Genomic DNA, 19,684 nt, shown 5'->3' on the forward strand with positions numbered 1-19,684 from the left:
GTAGGCCTCGTCAAAAAGAAAAAGGAGGCATTTGTCAGGGCTAAAAGGCTGGGAACAGACGAAGCCTGTGTGGCATATAAGGAAAGTAGGAAGGAACTTAAGCAAGGAGTCAGGAGGGCTAGAAGGGGTCATGAAAAGTCATTGGCAAATAGGGTTAAGGAAAATCCCAAGGCTTTTTACACGTACATAAAAAGCAAGAGGGTAGCCAGGGAAAGGGTTGGCCCACTGAAGGATAGGCAAGGGAATCTATGTGTGGAGCCAGAGGAAATGGGCGAGGTACTAAATGAATACTTTGCATCAGTATTCACCAAAGAGAAGGAATTGGTAGATGTTGAGTCTGGAGAAGGGGGTGTAGATAGCCTGGGTCACATTGTGATCCAAAAAGACGAGGTGTTGGGTGTCTTAAAAAATATTAAGGTAGATAAGTCCCCAGGGCCTGATGGGATCTACCCCAGAATACTGAAGGAGGCTGGAGAGGAAATTGCTGAGGCCTTGACAGAAATCTTTGGATCCTCGCTGTCTTCAGGGGATGTCCCGGAGGACTGGAGAATAGCCAATGTTGTTCCTCTGTTTAAGAAGGGTAGCAAGGATAATCCCGGGAACTACAGGCCGGTGAGCCTTACTTCAGTGGTAGGGAAATTACTGGAGAGAATTCTTCGAGACAGGATCTACTCCCATTTGGAAGCAAATGGACGTATTAGTGAGAGGCAGCACGGTTTTGTGAAGGGGAGGTCGTGTCTCACTAACTTGATAGAGTTTTTCGAGGAGGTCACTAAGATGATTGATGCAGGTAGGGCAGTGGATGTTGTCTACATGGACTTCAGTAAGGCCTTTGACAAGGTCCCTCATGGTAGACTAGTACAAAAGGTGAAGTCACACGGGATCAGGGGTGAGCTGGCAAGGTGGATTCAGAACTGGCTAGGCCATAGAAGGCAGAGGGTAGCAATGGAGGGATGCTTTTCTAATTGGAGGGCTGTGACCAGTGGTGTTCCACAGGGATCAGTGCTGGGACCTTTGCTGTTTGTAGTATATATAAATGATTTGGAGGAAAATGTAACTGGTCTGATTAGTAAGTTTGCAGACGACACAAAGGTTGGTGGAATTGCGGATAGCGATGAGGACTGTCTGAGGATACAGCAGGATTTAGATTGTCTGGAGACTTGGGCGGAGAGATGGCAGATGGAGTTTAATCCGGACAAATGTGAGGTAATGCATTTTGGAAGGGCTAATGCAGGTAGGGAATATACAGTAAATGGTAGAACCCTCAAGAGTATTGAAAGTCAAAGAGATCTAGGAGTACAGGTCCACAGGTCATTGAAAGGGGCAACACAGGTGGAGAAGGTAGTCAAGAAGGCATACGGCATGCTTGCCTTCATTGGACGGGGCATTGAGTATAAGAATTGGCAAGTCATGTTGCAGCTGTATAGAACCTTAGTTAGGCCACACTTGGAGTATAGTGTTCAATTCTGGTCGCCACACTACCAGAAGGATGTGGAGGCTTTAGAGAGGGTGCAGAAGAGATTTACCAGAATGTTGCCTGGTATGGAGGGCATAAGCTATGAGGAGCGATTGAATAAACTCGGTTTGTTCTCTCTGGAACGAAGGAGGTTGAGGGGCGACCTGATAGAGGTCTACAAAATTATGAGGGGCATAGACAGAGTGGATAGTCAGAGGCTTTTCCCCAGGGTAGAGGGGTCAATTACTAGGGGGCATAGGTTTAAGGTGAGAGGGGCAAGGTTTAGAGTAGATGTACGAGGCAAGTTTTTTACGCAGAGGGTAGTGGGTGCCTGGAACTCGCTACCGGAGGAGGTAGTGGAAGCAGGGACGATAGGGACATTTAAGGGGCATCTTGACAAATATATGAATAGGATGGGAATAGAAGGATACGGACCCAGGAAGTGTAGAAGATTGTAGTTTAGTCGGGCAGTATGGTCGGCGCGGGCTTGGAGGGCCGAAGGGCCTGTTCCTGTGCTGTACATTTCTTTGTTCTTTGTTTGAGTGTCATAAAGGGAATGGGCGGGAGGAAATGGAAGTGACATCACGCCTGTGGGGCGGAGGGGTGGAGAGGAATGGGCAGAGCAGTCTGTGATGGTAATGGGCTTGGAGGAGGATGAATGGCTGGTCATCACCAGTTTTGCAAGGGAACGAGGTGAGTTTCAAAGGGTGTGGGGGGGGGGGGGGGGGGGCGGGGAGGAAGGGGAAGTGCTTGACATGGAAGGAGTTCATGCAGACTCGTGGATGGAGGTTATATTTTATGAAAGGGAGGCAGGATACACACTGACACATGACTGGAGGAGGGAGTTGTTGTTTGAACGAACTGGGAGGGCACGTGTCAGATAGTCACTTAGTCCCATTGGGGGTCAATGTTGTGAAGGACATGATCGGTGCTTCTCTCTCAGGGTCCTGGGGGTGTATGCCTTAGTACTGGGCTGTAGTTGGTATTGGCATGGTTCAGAGGGGCTTGTAAATGGGGAACACTTAATCCACTGAGTGGGGGTGCTTTGCTCAAAGCTCTGGGGGTGTCTCAGAATGTGCCCGTATGGACAGCATCAGGATGGAGAGCGGTGAGGTGCAAGTGGGGCAGGGGACATCTTCAGGGGGAGGATAGGGCAGGAATATCCACAACAATGACCATTGATTAGTGGAGGATGCAGGAGAATGAAGTCTATCTGCACATGTTTGGGTTCCAGGATGATTGAAGAGACTTCCACGGTGTTGTGTGGGGGTGGAGGGAGAGGGGGGCAGGAATTGGCACCAGCATGTTGATTGCCTGTGTAATGATGTTGTTAAAAAAATTCAGCGGCAGGTTGCTCCGTGCCGAAATTGCGCTCGGGGGCGGAGAATGGGCTCAAACGCGAGATCGGGTTCGACACCGCTGCCACTATTTTTGGGTCCCCGGAGAATTGGCGACAATTGCGCGCGCGGTTGCTGCGGCGCCAGTCGGGGGGGCCATTGAATGAGGCCCCTGCCGTGATTCAAGAGTGCAGCTGGCCGAGTTCCCGATGGCGCGGTTGTCTCATGGTTCCACCCGGCGAGAATGCGGCTGTGGACTAGTCTGCGGCCGCCCTGGTTGGGGGGGGGGCGGGGGGCGGCGGGGGATCATTCACTGCCGGTGTATGCCGGCACCTGGTGGCCTTCCTCCCGGGCTGGGGTACAGGGTCATCCGCCTCTCCTCCACGGCGTCCAGAAGGGTCTCCAGCTCAGCGTGTGTGTGTGTGTGTGTGTGTGTCGTGCGCTAATTTAGAGTTGCTGAATAGGTGCACCTGTTGCGTCGTTTTTGCTGTGGTAAAACACCACTGTTACCACGCCGGCTTCAGCACTTCATCTCAAAATCAGAGAATCCACTCCCACATCTTTGTCTGTCGAGCAGTTTGAGGTACCCTGCATTCGTGCTTAATAAATGCAAGTACTTAAGTCAAATATTTAATGACAAAAATCATGTACCTTTTCCTACATGACTTGAACATTGCTGCCACACTTAGAACCCTCATTAGACATTCTATTTACAGAGTCTTAATTGAGGTCGTTGATGAATATAGATATTGACTGTTTCACTTGAAAACTTGAGACTAGGAACAGGATTAGATGTCTGTAAATCATATTTTAAATCTGGTGTCTAGCAAATCCAATTATCCTATATGAACAAAAGCAATTAACTAGACAATCATGAACGAAGAAATTACTTCATCTACATAACCGTTGTGACCTGATTTGAGCCTATGGTGTTTTTCAGCACGGTTTGTCTTGAGAATGTGTTTTGTTTTGTTTTGTTTCCCAGGGGCCGTTTTACATTTTAGATGATTTTGCGGAATGAAAACCTGTTTTTCAGCTGAAACTGATGTTAACGGGCAGGGGAATAACTGACCATAGGAAACTCAAGACATACAAGCCATCCTTTTATATTTTCAATATCAATTCTCCTGCCTACATTTATAATGGAAACCACCAATGTAAACGTGTAACACTGTAATTGCACTCACACGAGTGGGTGTGCAGCAGTGTCTTCAGTGCGAGCCCATGTGTCATTGCTGAGCAAAGTGTTTAAATGGAGATGTTTCATTATAAATACAGACAGGAGAAAGAGACGGCGAGGCTAGTGGATATATTTTTAATATTTCTAGATATCAAAGTTTGTGAATCGTACAAACCTTTGCCACCAAGTGAATCCTGAGCCGTATACTTTCAGTCTTCAGAAAGGCATGGATTGTCTGGTCAAATGGGTGGCTGCAATTTAACATGGGATAAGTGCTGCGTTTTGGTAGAGACAACATGGACAGGTAGAATCATCGGAATTGTGTATTCCTGAGATCGGTGCAAGTTGTGATGGATCTGGGGGTCATATGCACAAATTTTGAGTGGCACAGGGCAGATATATCCTGCCACGAGTTTTAACTTGGTTTTTTGGCAAACCAGAGGCATTTAATATGCAAACAAGCAAATTATACTGACCGCACTGGGTGTTCCTACATGACATGGACTTATAGATTTTCATAGAATTTACAGTGCAGAAGGAGGCCATTCAGCCCATCGAGTCTGCACCGGCTCTTAGAAAAAGCACTCCACCCTATCCCCTTAACCCAGTAACTCCACCCAACACTAAGGGCAATTTTGTACACTATGGGCAATTTAGCATGGCCAATCCACCTAACCTGCATATCTGGACTGTGGGAGGAAACCGGAGCACCCGGAGGAAACCCACGCACACACTGGGAGAACGTGCAGACTCCGCACAGATAGTGACCCAAGCCGGGAATCGAACCTGGGACCCTGGAGCTGTGAAGCAATTGTGCTATCCACAATGCTACCGTACTGCAGCAGTCCAAAAGGCAGCTCACCACTACATTCTCGAGGGCAATTGCGGATGGGGGCAATAAATCCTGGCCTAGCGGGTGATTCCCCACCCCATTAATGATTTTTTTAAAAAAACTACAGATCCATTGTTGGATCAGTTGTAATGTTGTATAGGGTCCTCGGGCAGCACGCTATAGAAAGGATGTCAGACCTTGAAGAGGGTCAGAGGAGGTTTACCAAGGATGAGGGACTCGAGTTATGTGGAGAGATTGGCTGGGGTTGTTGTCCTCCTTGGAGCTGAGAAAGCTAAAGGGAGACCTAGTAGACTTATTTAAATTTAATGAGGGGTTTCAGTCGAACAGCGAGAGAATAACTGATTCATCCAGTAAGAGGATCTATAACCAGCGGTCACACTGTTAAAATAATTGGCAGCAAAACTGGAGGGGAAAACTACCTTCATGCAAGGTTATTTTCTATGGATAGAGAAATGGGTGTTGGGCTAAATTAGAAGGGGGTGGGGTAACACCCCATAAGACTCTGTTCATGAAATCTTTCCCTCGCTGAAAGTTCTGGGCAAATAATGGCTGTACAGCTGCTGTGTGAAGCCCATTTGAGCAACCGAGCTGTTGAAGAATGTGGAACAATTAATACAGAAGCTACAAAGTCTTTGTTTCATCTTGAGTGATGCTCCTCTTTACAGAAAAGAGCATGAAGCATCCCAGATGAGCTAATTGGCCATCTGACTAGAAGAATAGAGACTAAGTAATGCGCAAAAGCAACTGAAGTAATGACGGGGACAATTTTATTCCGATTAATTCTCTTTAATGGAGTGTGAAATGGTGAAAATTACTTTTCTGTAATTGCCTGCACTTAACAATTGTAAAACAACGATATTGCAAAAGAGAGATGCCTTTGTTTTGAATAGTGAATATTTTCCGCCAAGGGGCATCATATTTATTACTTTAGAATCAGCTTATAGATTATTGAATTTATTAAATGCCTTCCTTTTAATGTGACTGCTTTCCACAGTAACGATCTGGGAAGAATTTTGAAGGAATTCTCCTGGTGCACCTCTGGCGAGTGCATGTGGAGAGACCAGCATTGTTTTCTTTTTTTAATGATGACCTGAATTTGTGCCATCTTTCTGTTTTTGAAAGAGCTTTAAGTTGTGAAATCTACATCTGTAAGTGCTCTTGTCCCCTTCTCGCCATCCAAACATCAGGGGCTGGATTCTCCGATTTGGAGACTGTTCCCATGCGGGCGTGGGAACGTGGGTCGGGATTCTCCCAGCCCCGCGCAGGGCCAGAAAATCCCCACGAACGGGCCACACCGCTCCGACGCCGGAACGCGATTCTTTGTGGTGTGGAGAATCAGTGCCATTGACGCCGGCGTGGCGCTGGTCGTGGGCCGCTCTATGCGGCCGGCCTGCCAATTCTCCGGCCCGAATGGGCCGAGCGCCCATAGGAAAAGAGCAGAGTCCCGCCGCCGCCGTTCTAACCTGCTCTGGGCTGGCGGGACCTTGGCGTGTAAGGGTCAGGTGGGGGTGGTGTGGGGGCCCGGCCCTGGTTTTGGGGGGGGGGGGGGGGGGCTGGCCTCTGTGGCTGGGGTCCTCCTTTTCTACGCGCCGGCCCCTGTAGCCCTGCGCCATGTTGCGTCGGGGCCGGTGCGTTGAAGGAGGCCACTGCGCATGCCCTCGTTGGCGCCACGTGGATTCCGCAGTGCCCAGTTCATGCCGGGATCTGCAGCTGGAGCGACGCAAACTGCTCCAGCGCCGTGCTGGCCCCCTGTAGGGGCCAGAATTAGACATGTGAGCGGCCCAGTCATGCTGTCATAAAACACGACGGCGCTCACGATGGCGTGGACACTCCTGGCGTTTTACGCCAGGAAAACTGGCGCAAGACAGCCACCGATTTCCCCATTTTGCTGGGGGCTAGCAGGACGGCAGTGTAGAGCACCCGGCTCTAGCTGCCAATATGTCCCGGAGAATTGCCGGGTACACGGACGGCAGCGGCCGCACCGTGCTTCATGGCGGACGTAGCCCGTGGACCTGGCCCACAAAATTGTCTCACCCCCCCCCCCCCGCCCACCCACGGATCGGCCCTCCCCCGACTGTGGCGGCGCTGGATTGTGTTCGCAGCCGCCACGCCGAGCACCCAATGGATGAGACTACGTGTCCTGTGCTGTCGGGGGCGGAGCATCGGGGGAGGGCCTCACTGAGTACGCAACTTTGGAGGGGGCGGAGCATCGCGAAAGCGGTACCGCCCCCAATTCGATCGAGAAATGTGATTCTCCGGCCATTCGACGAACACCATTTCAGCATCGGCGACCGGAGAATCCAGCCTCCGATGTTTCAGTAGCGAAACTAATGAGCATGAAAAACCAATGAGGACGTTGCTGGCTAGGGAAGAATTTATTGCCCATCCCTTGTTGCCATGGGAAGGTGGTGGTGAGCTGCAGTCCATGTAGGAACACCCTCAGTGCTGCCGTGGATGGCATTCCAGGATTGTGACCTAATGATGGTCGATATAGATTCCAGACCGAATGGTGTGTGGCTTCAACATAGAACCTAGGAGCAGGAGGAGGCCATTCGGGCCTGCTCTGCCATTCATTATGATCATGGCTGATCATCCATCGCTTGGAGGGGAACTTGCAGGCGTTGTGTTCCCCATGTGTCTACTATCCTTGTCCTTCTAGATGGTAGAGGCTTTGGAGATTATGGTATGCACGGTTGCCACTGTGCACTGATGGTGAAGGGAATTAATGTTTTGAGGTGGTGGATGGGGTGTCAATCAAGGCTGCTTTGTTCTGGATGGTGTCGAGCTTCTTGGTTGTCCTGGGTGGTGTTGTTGGAGCTGCACTCATCCAGAGAGTTTCACACTCCAGACTTGTGCCTTGTGGGTGGTGGACAGACTTTGGGGAGTCAAGAGGATAATTACTTGCTGCAGCATTTCAAGCTCTTGTAGCCACAGTATTTGGATGGCTGGTCCAGTAACCCCCCAGGATGTTGATGGTGGGGGAATTCAGCATAATTCCATTGAATATCAACGGAAAATGGTGAGTGTTTCTTTCCGCTGGAGATTGTGGTTGCCTGGCAATTGTGTTGTGCAAATGTGCTTGCTACCTTTCACTGTTTTTAGCCAATCTAATGCCAAAGACAGAATTTCCAGCGTGCCTCTCCTGAGGGTGTGCAGTATGCACATTCTCCGTGTCTGCGTGAGTTTCCTCCGGGTGCTCCGGTTTCCTCCCACTGTCCAAAGATGGGGAGGTTAGGTGGATTTGCCATGATAGATTGCCCCTTAGTGTCCAAAAGGTTAGGCAGTGTTACGGGGATAGGGAGGCATGGGCCTATGTGAGGTGCTCTTTCGGAGGGTTGGTGCAGACTTGCTGGACCAAATGGCCTCCTCCTGCACCGTAGGGGATTGTATGATTTATAAAGCATTTCACAATGAATTATTATTTGGAGTCAGTAAATTGACCAATGCCTCAACCACTTTTTGCATAGCAAGTTCCCACAATCATCAATGAGAGGGTGGTCTGCTGAGCTAAAATTAAAAACAAAGCATGCTGGTGCTGGATAAACTCAGCAGGTCTCTCCGCACCCCCCCCCCCCCCCCCCCAACGACCATGACCACCACCACATTTCTACGCTGGGGCCTCTAATCGAGATCTCGTGTCATCCAAAAGAAGGGACCTCTGATGATGCAGCATCTTCTCAGCCTGCCTTCAGTCCTGGAATGAATTCCTTTCTTAATTAAGTTTTAATCTATAGTCAGAAGTTGCATTTTATTAAACCAGTACTCCAGAGCATTCCACGCATGCAAACTGGAAATTTGGGTTCTCCATAGCAATCCCCTGGATGTACCCCAGTCAGCACTTCACTCCCACCAGTCTGCGTATCACTCTCGCTTCTCGGAGGAAATATTGTGGGTTCAAGACCCACCCTCTGAGTAAGTGGAAAGGCTGACACAACAGGGAGTACTGTAAGTGTGCCTAACTGTTGGTGGGCTCTGTCTTTCCGATGAGGCGTTAAATCCCTGTTCGTCCCCTCGGGTGGATGGATAAGAAGACCTTGTGCGACTGTTTTGAAAAAGCGCAGGAGAGTTCTCTGGTGTCCTGGCCGTTAGTTATCCCTCAATCAACATCACAAAACAGATTACCTGGTACCACGTTGCTGTTTGTTGTGTGTAAATTAGCCCTGGCATTTCCTACATTACAACAGTGATTTACATGCCCAAAAAGTACCTCATTGGCTGTGAAGCACCTTTGAGATATCAACTGGTCATGAAAGACTATATAAAGTCTTTTTGGACCAATGTCACCTGTTGTCTCACCCTTCAGGCAATTTCTTATGCAGCCCCAGGGTTTATGCAAAGCACTTTACACATGGGGGTGAAATTAAAATCAATGGAAGGGTGTAAGATCAGTTTATTCACTGATCATCGAACACCAATTTCACCACTTTGAGGAGTATGGAGTACACAACCTTGCAGCCCTTTCCATAATCCAATTGCAGCTTTACCTCATGAAGACGTTAAGCAGGTTGGTTTGGCTGTATCTGGTTCCATGCTGACCGCTATTTGTTAGCTTGTTTTGGATCAAATTTAAACCTGATAATTGTGACTCAATGTCTTGCCATTTCACAAGGCTGCGATAACACTCAACAGGACGTGTGTTGTCATAGTAACTAAGTGAGTTCGTAGGTAGGGTACCCTATCGGGCAAACTTGGGAGGAAAGACTTGCATTTATATAGCAACCTTCAGGATGTTCCCAAGCACTCCGCAGTCACGTGTGGTCACTATTATAATGTAAGAAACATGGCAGCCGATTTGTGCACAACAAGATCCCATAAAAAGGGCAGCATGGCTGCACAATGGTTAGCACTGCTGCTTCACAGCGCCAGGGTCCCAGGTTCGATTCCCAGCTTGGGGCACTGTCTGTGCAGAGTCTGCAAGTTCTCCCCGTGTCTGCGTGCGTTTCCTCCGGGTGCCACAGTCGATGCGCCACAGCTGTCATCCACATCCTCCACCAGCACAGAGAGAGACATACACCTTGGTGGGCAATGGTAGTGGACAGCAATGGTAGTGGACAGGCTTCTGGGAAACAACGTGGTGAGCACCACGCAGTTGCTGATGCACATCAGGTGGAGGAAGCAATGCCTAGACGAGACAGCAGTTGGAGGTCTGCTGGATCCCAAGACCCAGCTGGGTGCCAGCCAGATGCTGAGCCCATGGACCAGTCTATCCCAGAGCTGATGAAGATGTTTGGGAGTGGCTGGGACATTCCGATGGAGATGTCAGCAACCATCCAACAGGTCCATAGTTGATTGGAGGAGGCTACGGGTGCGGGAGGTATCACCGGCAATGCGTGGCACTGAGGCCAACACACCTAGGGTGGTGACAGCAGTGGCGAGTCTGGTGCATGATGCCAGCAGCATTAGTGGAGATGTTCAACATGCGGCGCAGTTGGTGACGGCCATGGCTGAGAACCTCGGCAGAATGTCCGACTTGCTGGGGACCTGACCCAGTACCAGGTTGACCATGATGAGGTTCTCAGATGGGAATGGCTGAGGTGCTGCAGAGCTTGTCCCAGGCGCAGGTGGGCATCGCCGAGTCACTGCAGAGCATGGCCCAATCACAGAAGGAGCATCGCCGAGGGAGTCGACAAAATGGTGCAGATGGCGGGATGCTGCCAAGGCTGGCAGAATCAGATGACGCAGCCGGGGCTCGATCCAGCTGCCCCTCCGTCCCAAGGTGATCCCCAGGACCCTATTGGCACCGACTGGGAGGAGGGGGTGCTGGGTGCCAACCTGGACCCGTCTCATGGAGTGGGGATGGTGGCCACCAGCTTCCCCGGGTTCCATACCTTTTGAGGTCGCATCTCACAGTCCGCACATGGGACTGGGCGGCACGGTTGTGCCTGTGCCCGTCGATGGGTGAGCTGGGATCTCTGGCCTCGAGGCCCCAGAGGATGCCTGCCAGGAGCATCAAAGGTCAAGGGACGTCGCAAGCAGCTGGCTGCCTCCACCTCTGATGTGCATCTAGATGTAAAAGTAGAGCAAGGAAGGTAAAGCACTTCGAGAATCACCTGAGGGGGCACTGGGGGGAGGGAGCGGTCAAGGTATGAGAATCTCCTTTAAGCAGTCCAATGCATCGCTCAAAGGCAGCTCGGGTGCCACATGGGCCTCATTCTATCAGATGTCCAATTCCATCTCCGGCATCCGTACTGGCGTCATTAGCCAGGTCCTCAGCGGGTGTCCCTTATTCCCTAAGAGCCAGCTGGCCATCCTGGGGTGGTCCTTAAAGAGGCCAAGGATGTCTAACTGCCCCAGAGTGTAGCTATCATGCACACTCTCTGGGAAGTGTGTGCACAGGTGCATGTTGTGGTCATACATGAGCTGTATGTTCAGTGAGTGGAACCCCTTCCTATTGGGGCGGCCCCAGTTGGCCTGGTGCACGTAAGGTGGCAGTCTATTAGCCCCTGCGGCATCCTGGTGATGGCAGAGAATCCTGCTGCCCGGACATCTTGTCGGGCTTGGTCCATGTCAAAGTTAATGTAATTTTCTGCCTGGACAAACAGGGCATCCATGACCTGTTGGATACACCTGTGGCGTGCAGGCTTCCACATTGGTTCCTGCTCGACCATCCAGGCATCACCGTCTGATTAGGATGCTAGGCAATGACTCCCACATGCTACATGGCCTGCCCAGCCACAGGAATCCACTTGGGATGTGTGAAGTGTTCACTTAAACACGACTGCCAATTCCCTATTCGCAATAGCCTTCAGCCGCCCGGTCAGAGGCCTCGGCAGTCGGTGGGGGTTATGGTGGTCGGTGGGGCAGATGGGCACGGACAAGGGTTGCCCCTGAATAGATACACATGATCCAGGGGCTGACATGGCCGAACCGCGAGCAGTTGCCCACCTCCCTGCCGAGGACTTTGGGTAGCAAGCCCAGTACCCTTTGGCTCTTAACCTGTGAGTGATTTTTGCTACTCCCTTCCACTCCAGGTTCACGTTTTTAAAAAGGAGTACTAATCGGCACCAGAGTGACCACTTTCATAGAATTTACAGTGCAGAAGGAGGCCATTCGGCCCATCGAGTCTGCACCGGCTCTTGGAAAGAGCACCCTACCCAAGGTCCACACCCCCACCCTATCCCCATAACCCAGTAACCCCACCCAACCAAGGGCAATTTTGGACACTAAGGGCAATTTATCCTGGCCAATCCACCTATCCTGCACATCTTTGGACTGTGGGAGGAAACCGGAGCACCCGGAGGAAACCCACGCACACACTGGGAGGATGTGCAGACTCCGCACAGACAGTGACCCAAGCCGGAATCGAACCTGGGACCCTGGAGCTGTGAAGCAATTGTGCTATCCACAATGCTACCGTGCTGCCCCCACTTGCTGGGGACGCTGTGAGATATGGGATGGCTCCGATTAATTGTATGGAATTATGGCTCAAATGGTGATAATTGGCTTCTTGCCACGCTACGATGGGATCCCAATTTCGCCTAAGGGGGAAGACCCCTTGCATTGCAAACTGTTTGGTGCCCGGCGATGTTCTTGTTTTTGGTCTCTTCCACTACTCATCGGCCTCGTCGCGCTCTCACTCGAGCGGAATGAGGCCGGAGAATTGCGCCCAGTATGTTTTGTCCCCAAGTGTTTTTAAAAACTATTAATTATTTTGCACCACCTTTGCCAGCAGCCCAGGGGGTCTGTCAGCCCCTACTGAGGCAGAGCTTTTGAGGTGAAATTCAGCAGTTCTGGGAAAGTTCAAAATCATCACTGAGATGAGTGTCATGATATTCAAACACACACATCATGATAGACACACCAACAGACAAATCAGAACACACAACACCACAACCAATGACAGAAAGATATAAAAGCACAGACACAACCCCTGGTGGTCAGTAAGAGCTGCAGAGGGGAACCAGGACACAGCTATTGCCAAGGACACTCAGGGAGACAGCACGTGCAGAGTATCCAGAACGAACTGTATTATAAGAGTTATAATAAAATAGAGTTGTACCACATACAACTGTGTTGGCTCATCTGTGCACCAGAGCACCCAACACCACATTGTTGTGTGTTCTGATTTGTCTGTTGGTGTGTCTATCATGATGTGTGTGTTTGAATATCATGACAATGAGCAGAGTACCCTTCAACCCATGAATTCCAGATCAGTGATTGGGGTGTATGCTGCTTAGTTTACAAAAGGAAAATTATGTTCCTTTAAGGATACCACAGGTACTTTTATTCAATCTCTGGGAACACAGTGGAAACTAGATTTGCAATGACCTTGGGAGTGCTCTGAACTGCAGGATGAGATTAACATCATTTGCAACCTGGGTTGGTCTTTCAGTCAGAATAAACAACAACCAAATATTTTTAAGCACTGCGGGATGGGTCAGTGAACATCATTGGACCTGAAGGTATTTGAAATGAGCATCTGATTGGGTTTGGTGTAATGTATATTGGGCATATTCTCTTTGGGAAAGGGATGGTTGTGAGGTGATATGGTATTTAGCATTAGAAATAAACTGGATCATGTTGGCCATAACGGGTTGGTTCATCTTCCCCAGAATGTGGTGGTGGGAGGTGTTAGTATTGATTAATTCAAATGCAAATTGGAGAGATACAACTTTTTAAGATTTGGGGATCTTGTATGAATAATTCAACATATGAGGTATCATGCGAGTAGCATGCTTGGGAGGAGCAAGTAACTTTGGATCTCCTGGTTGTCGCTACCCACCCAGCATTGGGGTTTTCTTCACTTCCTGTCTGGGTCTGATGTAGACTTTTTTTTAGCGTACCTTCATGCGCACCCTTTCCCTTTGGGGAAAAGTGGTAGAAGGATTCCCAAGCTGATTTCAGCCCATTGAACCACGTTGTGAATGCATCTCCTGTAGCCAACTAGTCCTAACGTTGGACTTGAACCCTGAGCTTCTAGTCCAGAGGTAGGGATGCTGCCACTGCCAAAAGACCTCCACGCGAAGACTCATTTGATCGAGATTGACCACTAGAATCATAGAACTCCTACAGTGCAGAAGGAAGCCATTCAGCCCATCGAGTCTGTGCCGACCCTCCAAAAGAGCGCGACTCCCTCGTAACCTCACCTAAGGGGCAATTTATATGGCCAATCCACCAAACCTGCACATCTTTGGACAGGAATGGATTATTCCCTGCCCTCTTCATAAATTCAGCCTGACCTGCTCAGAGCCTGAACAGCTTTTATTCTGAAATGATTTAATATTGCAATTCTCCTCACCATCAACTTGTCCAGCAAATAAACACATGACTGAGCCAGGCCTCTGTTGCTGCTGAGAGGCTGGATTATGGCCTGAAAATCATTCTCAAGGGGCAAAGAAAATGCTATCAATTCACAGAAAATCGTACCTAAAGCCGTTCATTAATTTAAACATCTTAACCACACTGGGATTTCCCGGGTCTATTTTATCTGCTCACAGAACATACATTCTGAAGACGGATTGGGTTTATCGAACTATTCTATCTTGCTGGCTCAATTTATTTTTTTGCTAACAGGTCACTTATCTAGTAGAATTGTCTCTTGCACCATTCAGCTTCAAGTCTCAAATGTTAGGTTTTTACTGAAACCCATTTACCAGAAAAGTCGACAGTGGCTGAAATGAATTATTTAGATCGAGTTCCCGGCAATTGTTTTTTTTTTTTTAAATCACATCACTTTGCCTTTTACCAGATAGCAATCTTTCACAAAGATAATGATCCTCACCTCACTGGCTGACTGCCATGTTTATCATAAATATGATCTCTCCATCCGTTCTCTGGTCTTATTCATTTTTAATTAGAATTTGCACACTTGAACCTCTGTTGAAATGTGAAGCATGTGAAATATTCGGAATCTGGTGCACTGCTATTAATCTACATTTAATTTTAATTTCCTTAACTCAATACAATACGAATTCTTTAATCACAGAATCAAAGAATGGCTACAGGATGGGATGCCTTTCGGCCCATGTCTATGCTAGCCTGAAGAAGGAGCAATTCACTTAGTACCATTCTCGTGCCTTTTGCCCTTCCAATTCATAATCTCTAGATATTGATCCAAATCCTTCATCCTGCCTCCATCACACTCCCTTTTTCCAAGAGCATGGATTGGAGGTACAAAGAACAAAGAAAAGTACAGCACAGGAACAGGTCCTTCGGCCCTCCAAGCCCGTGCCGACCATGCTGCCCGACTAAACTACAATCTTCTACACTTCCTGGGTCTGTATCCCTCTATTCCCATCCCTATATGGGTTGGTGTAATGCCCCCCTGTGGTCGTGTCACCTCTGTGTATCGTGAATGTCCATTGGTCGTGTCCTATCTAACTGATCTATTGGTTGTGTGTGAGATGTTTCTGGTGCTCTCTAGTGTCTAGCTAGCCTACATGCATTTACATTGAAGCACATCACCATATCCACCCTTTTTTATATGTTACATATTTTCTGTACACTTTGAGAAAATTGAACAAAGAACAGGTAGGTAAGGTAAGGTATATACAAGTCATGGGAACAGTGATTAAACAATAAGTCCAAATTATTCATGTGAGTCCAAAAACCATCAATCATCATGGTCAAATGTCTCTCTTGGTTATGAACGCCATCAACATCCCTGTGCCACAGGAACCAAGAAGTGGTCAAATCACTTTGCTGTCTGATTTGGAGTCCCTTTCTTTTTCGATGTTTGTGATGGTGCTGTCAGATGGCATCTTGTAGCTGATAAGGTGTTGACGTTGAAGAGGTACCATCAACAGTATCATTCGAGGTCATGCATGTGCCATATGTTGAAGTTGGCTGTACATACTGGTTCTGGCCACATGCTGTGTTGGAAGGGTGATCCTGCTGAGAATCGTTGAAGCTTGTCGAATTGGAAACCGAATTGCTGCTCGCATAAATACCTGGTGATGGTGTGAAACTAGAACCTTGCATCTGATAGGAATATGCCGTCTGGCCAGGCTGGGGTGCAGCAAATCCTGGGCTGTAACTAAGGCATCCAGTCTGCAGTGCAGATTGCGCTTGCGGTAGTCCTCCTTCGGTCTTGATTCCATTAGTGGGCAATCCGTAGTGCTGGCCTCTTTGAGAATATGCTGCATAGACTGCTGGCTGCTGCATGCCTGAATACTGGGTTTGTCCAGCATGAGCTGTCATTGGCTGCACTGCTGGTGTGGAAAAAATGTGTGGACATAGCTGTGGTGAAAATGGGTGTATTCCTCTTGGACTGTAGCTGCTGCTTGTTATTACTGACCCAGGATAATTGTTACGTGATCCATCTCCTGTCGTTATGGCATCTGCTGTCGCCCTGAGCGTGCCATTACTGAGGTTGCGGCACTCCCTGTCTGGAGTAAAGTCTGGCTTACGTGAATCAGAGTCAGCGTTTGGTTTCTCCCCATCTGGAGGCTGGTCTGCTTTAACTGAGTCAGTGTTGGTTTGTTGATGCTCCCCGTCTGCAGTCTTAGCAGGTCCACTGGAGTCAGCTGAGATTTCTTGAAGTTTGGAGTCGGAACATGCAGGAATGCATTGACTTGTGGAGCGGTTCGAACGAATGAGGGTGGAAGTATCATGGTGTCACCGGAGTCACCAGTGGTCTCACAGTGATCGTCGAGTGCCTCTGTACACACTAGCTGAGGTCTGTCACTTTGCACATCTTGCATGGGAAGTGGGATGCTGTTGTTACTAGTCTCTCATACCGTGGGTAGAGCCTCAGTAGCTGCTTGTTCACTTGGGTTGGGTAAATTGTCAGAGTCTTCATCTGGTGGCGCAAACCATGTGGGTGGACTGCCATTGTCTTGCTGTTGTCCTTCATTTGGGCTTGGACTGTCATCGTCGCTTTGTTCTTCACTGTAGCATGATAGACCGTCATGGTCGTCCTGCTGTGCACTGGAGCGTGGTAGACTGTCATAGTCTTCTTGCTGTTTACTTGAGCATGGCAGACTTGCATCGTCTGCCGCTAGTTGGTCAGAGGAGGTTGCTAGACCCTCATGGTCTTGTTCCTGCAAGGACCGCGTCGGAGTCTTGCGTTGCTTCTATCGTGGAGGCTGTCCACAAGCTCGCTGCATAGGCTTGTGACACTGGAGTCACGCCTTGTGTGTGCAAGGACTGCGCTCTGGAGTCTTGCATTTCTGCAATTGTGGAGTCTGTCCACAAGCTCACTGTGCAGGCCTGTGACACTGGAGTCACCTTCTAGTTCATGCAAGGACTGCGGTGTGGAGTCTTGCGTGTCTTCTTTCGTAGAGTCGGGAACCCTGAGCGGTGCGTGGACCATGCTCGGTGTGGCAGCAGGCCACTCTCTGTGGGCTTGTACCGCTCTCTACCTCTTGGTTTCAGGCCGCAGCATAATCCTGCACTCACGAGTCAGGATGTCATATCTGCTGGGCTGAGGATCCTCAAATCCGAAGAACCCGTCGTCGGGATCGTCAATGTGGAACACGTCTAGTTGCGGATCGGATTTGGTACTGGGGTAGCCTCCCAAGGTGAAAGGTTCGTCCGAGTCGTAGTCTTCTAGGACCATATCATCACTGTTTGCGTCGGAGCTGGCATTGGGCTCGTGAGGTCCAGAGAAAATGTAAAGGTCGGTTTCAAAGTATTCAAGGTCAGAATCATCGGTTTGGGTGTAAGTAACTGCTTGTTGCAGGGTTCATCAAAGGTTAATTTCATTTCCTGGTTCAATTTGAGGCAGAGCTGTCATTCCAGGTGAAGGAAGGTTGTTTTACAGCTTTAAAAGATTTTTTCTTTGATTTGGGTCGTTTCCCCTTTAAATGGGCATGGTCCGGGGCCTCTGACGTCATGACGCATGTGACATCATACGCGCCACGCATGCGCAAACGGACCTTCCCGTTCTGTGCGCTTCTCGTGCAAGTGCAGTCCCTTTAGGAAGATGGCCGCCGATCAAAATTGTTCTCTGCTCCGGGATCTCGGCTTCGTGGTGAGTACTGGCGCTTCTCTTACCTTTTCTTGCTGGTTGGAGTGTGTTTTCCTCACAGTATTTGCCGAATTTGTCCAGGACAACCTGGAAGTTGCTTCTGTTTTGCCCCTTGGAGAACTTGAGTTTTTAAAAGATTTCTTCTGCTCTGGCACCGGCGATGGTGAGCAGAGGCTCTGTCTTTTCAGCATTGGCCACGTCTTTCAGGTTTGCTGCTACCAGGAAGATTTCAAACATCTGCCGGAATACCCGCCAGTTGTCGCGGTGATCCCCGTGGCACTGGAGCTGCTGCGGACCCCGGATCTCGAATATCTTGCCTGGGTATCGTTGCTGGTTGTTACTGTACACTGAGGTATGGCTATATGGATTGAAACAGTTCACGCCTGGTACCACGATTTGTTATGTTCTAGGTGTAACATAAGCGGCTTCCTTGTGGTGCACTTGACAAAGGAAGGTTCAGACGTGGACAAAGGAAGGTTCAGACGTGGAGCTAACTTCAAAACATTTATTAAACTATTTACACTTCTATTACTCTGGTTTGACACTACTGCTAATCCTACTATAGCTACCCAGACTGACTAACCAGCTGCTGCAATCCATGTGGCGGGAGTGATATTGAATCAACCCTGTGTCTGTACTCACTGTCTCCACTGGAAAGGGGCAGATCATGTGTGTGGTGTCCTTTATATATGGGTTGGTGTAATGCCCCCCTGTGGTCGTGTCACCTCTGTGTATCGTGAATATCCATTGGTCGTGTCCTATCTAACTGATCTATTGGTTGAGTGTGTGTGTGTGTGTGTGTGTGTGTGTGATGTTTCTGGTGCTCCCTCTAGTGTCTAGCTAGCCTACATGTATTTACATTGATGCACATCACCACAATCACCACAGCATAATTTTTCCACGTGACAGTCTGCATCTACAACGCTCCTATCTTATTACCACATTTACACATGTACTGTAACCCTATTTTAGACTTTTATTAAATGTTCATAAAGAAAAGTGGATTACTATCGGGAGCTTTTCTTGTTTATTAGTAGTGCCAGTTTGGATCATTGGTTACTTCCAGTAATTAACCTCGGTGAAATCTGAGAGATGTTGCTAAAGCCTGGAAATTTTTGTCCCCTTATCTAAGGAAAGATATGCTGGCATTAGAGACAGTCCAGAGAAGTTGACTAGGTTGATCCTGGGTATGGAGGGATTTTCTTATGGGGGGAGGTTGAGTCGGTTGGGTCTGTAGTCACTGGAGTTTTGAAGAATGAGAGGTGGCCTTATTGAGACATATGGGCCGGGATTCTCCGAAATCCCGGCCAATTGTTGACGCCGGCGTAAAACACCGGTGTGGTGTACGCCAAGGTCAACAGGCCGCCTGGCCCAGCAATTCATTGGTCTTCATGGGGCTAGCATGGCGCCGGAGTGCTGCACGCTGCTGAAAGGCAGCCCTGCATAGCCAGCGCATGCACGTGGTTGCCGTCTCTGCGCCTTTTTCAATATCTGCTGCCCGCTGACCGAAAGCCCCCGATCGCGGTCCTGGACGCCGTGGAGGCCCCCCCAACCAGGATGTCCGCTGCGGGTGCGAGATCCCGCTGGGTGGTGCCAGGTTGGATCCTCAGCGGGAGTTCGGCCCAGAGAATCGCCGCAGGGGCCTATTTCAGTGGCCCCCGACCGGCGACCGGGTGGGCGTGATTGCCGTTGGTTCTCCAGTCACTGGAGAATTGCGTACCAGCGTCGGAGCGGCGTAACGGGAATTTCCCATGCCCCCGTTGATTCTCCGACCCGGCGCGCGCTCGGAGATCACGTCCATGGGATTCTCAGGGAGCTTAACAGGGTATATGTTGAGAAGTTGTTTCCCCTTGTGGGAGTGTCTAGGACCAGCGGGCATAATCTCTGAATAAGGGGTTGCTCAGTTAAGACCAAGATGAGGAGGAACTTCTTCTGAGGGTAGTGAATC

The 19,684-nt window shown here is 49.3% G+C and overlaps 1 protein-coding gene across 5 annotated transcripts in view; it reads left to right on the top strand.

Moving 5' to 3' along the window:
* Positions 1 to 19,684, top strand: part of LOC140396330 (anoctamin-4-like) — a 286,419-nt gene that overhangs the window by 182,187 nt on the left and 84,548 nt on the right. The gene's annotated exons all lie outside the window — the stretch shown is intronic.

The sequence above is a fragment of the Scyliorhinus torazame genome, chromosome 19 (assembly GCF_047496885.1).
Source record: "Scyliorhinus torazame isolate Kashiwa2021f chromosome 19, sScyTor2.1, whole genome shotgun sequence".
Lineage (NCBI taxonomy): Eukaryota > Metazoa > Chordata > Chondrichthyes > Carcharhiniformes > Scyliorhinidae > Scyliorhinus > Scyliorhinus torazame.